Here is a 5280-nt window from a genome sequence, read left to right on the forward strand (position 1 = left end):
TGTATGATGGCAATTTTCACCGACATGGTGGAAGATATATCGGAGGTCTTTATGGATGATTTTAGCGTGGTGGGAAACTCCTTTGAGGAATGTTTGACAAATTTGGATCGAGTGTTGGCCCGATGTGAAGATACAAACCTAGTCCTCAATTGGGAAAAATGCCATTTTATGGTAGAAGAGGGTATTGTATTGGGTCATAAGATTTCGAAGAAAGGTATTGAAGTTGACAAAGCCAAGATTGAAGTCATTTCAAGGTTACCTCCCCCTACTTCTGTCAAAGGGGTGAGGAGCTTTTTGGGGCACGCGGGTTCCTACCGAAGTGTTACAACCCATATCCACATGTGTTAGTTCATGCCATATATTAGTTAACATAAATCCAAGAAGGAATTATCTTTGATATGATAAGAAGTCAATCCTATTGGTCTTAAGTGATACAAGAGTATAAGGGTGATTAACAAGTATTAGAAGTTAAATGAATCAAGGATATTGTAACTCATATTTTCAGGTAAATCTAGCGGTGCTTAATACACTCAAGAGGTCATGTATTAAGGTATTTTAATCATATAATATCCGTATCATAAGTCTTGAAGTCAAACGAGTTATGAAACAAAAGTCGACAAAAGTTGTCTCAACTTAGGTTCATAATGTTACTTAAATATTAGGTCAAATGTTTCTAATCTTTTCTCCTAATTTATAAGGAATTATGGGGTGATCTACAAACCAAATTAAAGATCTATGAGTCTAATTTCCAACGCATTAAACCGTTCATCGATACGATCTCGGAGTAGAGAGATATTCGCATTTTCGCGAGACTGCGCCAAGCACCTCTATGGGGCCCACTAAGGCGGTTTAAGATATTTGGACCTATATAGGATGCCTCCAACCCGTTTTAAGTCATTTCTTCTCACTATTTTCAGACCTTAGAACCCTAGGAACATCCTCTCAAGGTTCTCTCAAGATTCAAGACCCAAAAAAAGGGCAAACAACACAAATCAAGTGTCGGGAATTCCGTGGCGCTAGTAAGTCTCTTGTTCTTCTTGTTGTTGCTCATTTTTGTGTCGTTCCAGCTCGTGTGGGAGGTTATTTTAAAGGGTTTACGTTCTGTAAATACTCCCTCATGTTCTTAATATCAATCCTAGGTGATTTCAAGCCTTCTAAAGTGGTTCTAGTGCCGAAAAACACTAATTGATCGCTAGTTTCGCTTTTTTGTTGTTGTGGCAGCATTGGAGGGATATTTCATGGAAATTTAAGGTCAAATTGGAGTTGTTCTTTCTGTATAAAGACTAAGGAGTTTTGACAATTGCATAGCTTGAGATTGGGGCAGTATATACAAGGTATGTAAGGCTATCCCTTTCCTTCTTTTGCACGACTCCGATTGTACATAATGTAATGAACGAGCTTCCAAGATACTCTACTCTTAGAAGCTAGCAGTACTTACATTGTTTTCCCTCTTATGGAATGATTGATGTTAATGTTGCTTCTCTTATTCTTATGTTATCAATGTTGTTAGTACTTCCTGATTCTTATAAGGTTCATAGTGAAGAGTTAGTCCTAATAACGTGTACAGAGGATACCGACCTTACGTTACTTCGAAAGGTTTAGAATGTGATTCCATGAGTCGAGCATGCATTATATATATGTATCTATTTTACTCTACCGAGCCACGCTATAGTTGGCCGGGTACGACACCTATTGTGCAACCACTGATTAGTTGGGTTTTACCGAGCTCCAGGTGGCCGGGTACGATTCTACAGAGCCTTATGTTGGCCGGGTACGTTTTTTTTACCGAGCCTATTATGGCCGGTTACGATATGATGATGATAATGCCCACAGAGGCGAATATTTTAAAGGTTTATGTATTTATACATATGTATCATGCATTTCATGTCAGTAGCCCTCAGAGGTACTAAGATGTTACAGGTTGTATATTCTCTATCCTTGCTTGCATTACTGATCGTATTTATGGTTCCCTGCCTTACATACTCAGTACTTTATTCGTACTGACGTCCTTTTATTTGTGGACGCTGCATGTCGTGCTGTAGGTCCTGATAGACAGGCAGTTGCAGCTCCCCCACCACAGTAGGCTGTCCAGTTCAGTGGTGATTGGCGAGATCCCTTCTCCGGACATGCCTTGGTCTTGGTATGAATTTTTGTTATAGACATTATGGGTATGTCGGGGCCCTGTTCCGGCTATGTTGCAGCACTTATGTTCATTTAGAGGCTCATAGACAGGTGTCGACTCATGTATAGTTTGGTATGCCTTGTCGGCTAGTTTTTGTTGTATAGTCTTTCATGGTAGCGTGGTAGCTCATACCTTATATATAGTTTCTTGATTGTATGGTCATCCCATATTATATATGTTCATGCCATCAGTTTTTATTGTTGGTTGTCCATGATCCATGTCTACCATTTATATTGATCTCGTCAGCCGTAAAAGATACTAAAGAAGGTTAGATAAAATGTACGTTGGTGCTCGGCAAGTATGGTCGGGTGCTAGTCATGGCCCTCCAGTTTGGGTCGTGACACGAAGGTTCATCAAAGATTTCTCTAAGGTAGTTAATCCGTTATGCAAGTTGTTAGAGAAGGAGGCCAAATTTGTTTTTGATGAGAAGTGCATGGAGGCTTTCGAGCTGCTAAAACACAAGTTGACAACAACCCCTATCATTACCGCACCCAATTGGAGCTTGCCATTTGAGCTCATGTGTGACGCTAGTGATGTTGCGGTAGGGGCGGTCTTGGGCCAAAGAATCAACAAGATGTTCCATCCGGTGTACTACTCAAGCAAGACGATGAATGAAGCTCAAAGAAACTATACAGTCACCGAGAAGGAATTGCTAGCTATTGTGTTTGCCATGGAAAAGTTCCGACCGTACCTTATGGGGGCCAAAGTAATTATCCATACCGATCATGCCGCCCTTAGGTATTTGATGACCAAGAAAGATTCAAAAGCAAGGTTGATGAGATGGGTGCTTCTTCTTCAAGAGTTTGATCTCGAAATTGTGGACCGCAAAGGAAGTGAAAATCAAGTGGCGGACCACTTGTCCCGCTTGGAAGAAGAGGGGAGGCCTTCTGACGACCTTGAAATCAATGATGCGTTCCCGGATGAACAACTCCTTGCGGTATCTATGCATGATATCCCGTGGTTTGCTGATGTGGCAAATTATCTTGTGACCGGTATAATCCCGTATGAGCTCTCTTCTAACCAAAGGAAGAAGCTCAAGCGGGATAGTTTGGATTATTATTGGGATGAGCCATATTTGTTCAAGATTTGCACCGATGGTGTGATTCGCCGGTGTGTCCCGGAAGAAGAACAATTGAGTATTTTGGAGGCTTGTCATTCCTCTCCCTATGGTGGCCATCATGGCGGGGTGAGGACGGCTTCTAAGGTGCTTAGTTGCAGTTTCTATTGGCCCTCCTTGTTTAAAGATGCCGGTGATTTTGTCAAGAGATGTGATGAATACCAACGAACCGGTGGGATTTCTAAAAAGGATGAGATGCCTCTCAACACAATTCTAGAGGTAGATATTTTTGATGTGTAGGGTATCGACTTTATGGGGCCGTTCGTGAGTTCTTGTGGGAACACCTATATCTTGGTAGCGGTTGATTATGTGTCGAAATGGGTCGAAGCCGTCACTTTGCCCAACAACGAAGCTCGAAATGTGGTGGCATTCTTGAAAAAGAGTATCTTTATAAGGTTTGGCACTCCACGTGCTATCATTAGTGATGGTGGCTCTCATTTTTGCAATCGGGCTTTTGATTCATTGCTTGCCAAGTATGGTGTAAATCACAAGGTGACCACTCCTTATCATCCTCAAGCGAGTGGCCAAGTTGAGGTTTCCAACCGAGAGATCAAGAATATACTGTCCAAAACTGTCAATGCCAATAGGACCGATTGGTCGAAGAAACTAGATGACGCTCTTTGGGCCTATCAGACAGCTTACAAGACCCCGATTGATATGTCTCCGTACCGGTTGGTGTCTGGGAAAGCTTGTCATCTTCCGGTGGAATTGGAGCATAAGGCTATGTGGGCCTTGAGAAAATTGAACTTAGAATGGGATGTCGCTGCGAATCTCCGGGTTGAGCAACTCAATGAGCTAGACGAGTTTAGATTTCATGCCTACTCCAGCTCGTCCTTGTACAAGGACAAGATGAAGTATCTTCACGATAAGTATGCCCGGGGGAAGGAATTCAAAGTTGGTGACATGGTTCTTCTTTTCAACTCCTGGTTGAGGTTATTTCTGGGAAAGCTTAAGTCTAAGTGGAGTGGTCCATTTGAAGTTGTCGGTGTAACCCCATTTGGTGCTATTGATCTCAAAAACAAAAATGGTGAAGTTTTCTGGGTCATTGGGCATCGTGTCAAGCATTACTGGGGAAAGTTTGATGACAGTACCGTGGTGGCACTCATTCATTTGAAGTGACTTTGATGGTAACATGCGTCGTGCCGCGACGTTAAATCAGGCGCTTCTTGGGAGGCAACACATGTCTTTTTCTTTCTTTTTGATTTCTGTGGTAGATTAGGATTTTTGAGCTAATGGTTTGTGAGATGTTGCAGGAATTGCAATTGAACCAGTGCAAAAACAACTGTGTAAAACAACAGTCTCTGAACAGTGACCGACGGGCCGCAATCCCACTTTGCGCGGTCCGCATCGGCCAAAGAAATTATTGCCAAGTCTCTGAACTATGTTCACGCGGTCGCGTCCCACTTTGTCCGGCCCGCGTAGTACTCATGCGGCCGCATCCCACTTTGTGCGGCCCACGTAGTACTCATGCGGCCGCATCCCATTTCATGCGGTCCGCGTGCTTTCGCTGTAGCTTCAGGTAAAAAGGTTAAACCCCAGTGCGGCCCGCGGTCGTGTTCACGCGGCCGCACTGGACGGTAAGTGATGGGCCCCCTTGTTTCCTATAAATAGACCATTAGGGTCTTCAGTAGAACTTTTTGCCAAAATTCACTCCTGAGACCTAAAAGTTACTGTTCACCTTCAGAGATCCTTCTTAGTGTTAATATCAATGGAATTTCTTCGCTTTCCTGGTAACATGTATCTCACATTACTCTTTACTTAGCATTAATTTAAACTTTATACATGTTCCCCTAGTCATAACTTCTTCAATTTTTCTCTTTAATTTTCATATTTTCATGATTAGGATAGTTCTATAGTGTTCTTGTTGCTCTTTGAAATGATGGGCATGTTATAAACGAGTAGGGACAAAGTAGGATGCTAAAACATGAAAGATTTGAGCCCAGTAATTAAAGCCCTAGTTGCCCCTGTATTTTCAGCTCAG

The 5280-nt window shown here is 42.4% G+C and overlaps 1 long non-coding RNA gene across 1 annotated transcript; it reads left to right on the forward strand.

Annotated features, from left to right (window-relative positions):
* The first annotated feature begins 839 nt into the window (after positions 1–839).
* LOC142182528 (uncharacterized) lies at positions 840–2126 on the forward strand. Its single transcript, XR_012711333.1, has 3 exons — positions 840–1019; positions 1222–1334; positions 2043–2126. It is a non-coding gene; the product is annotated as an uncharacterized LOC142182528 (long non-coding RNA).
* Positions 2127–5280: the final 3154 nt, after the last annotated feature.

The sequence above is a fragment of the Nicotiana tabacum genome, chromosome 7 (genome assembly GCF_000715075.1).
Source record: "Nicotiana tabacum cultivar K326 chromosome 7, ASM71507v2, whole genome shotgun sequence".
Taxonomy (NCBI): Eukaryota; Viridiplantae; Streptophyta; class Magnoliopsida; order Solanales; family Solanaceae; genus Nicotiana; species Nicotiana tabacum.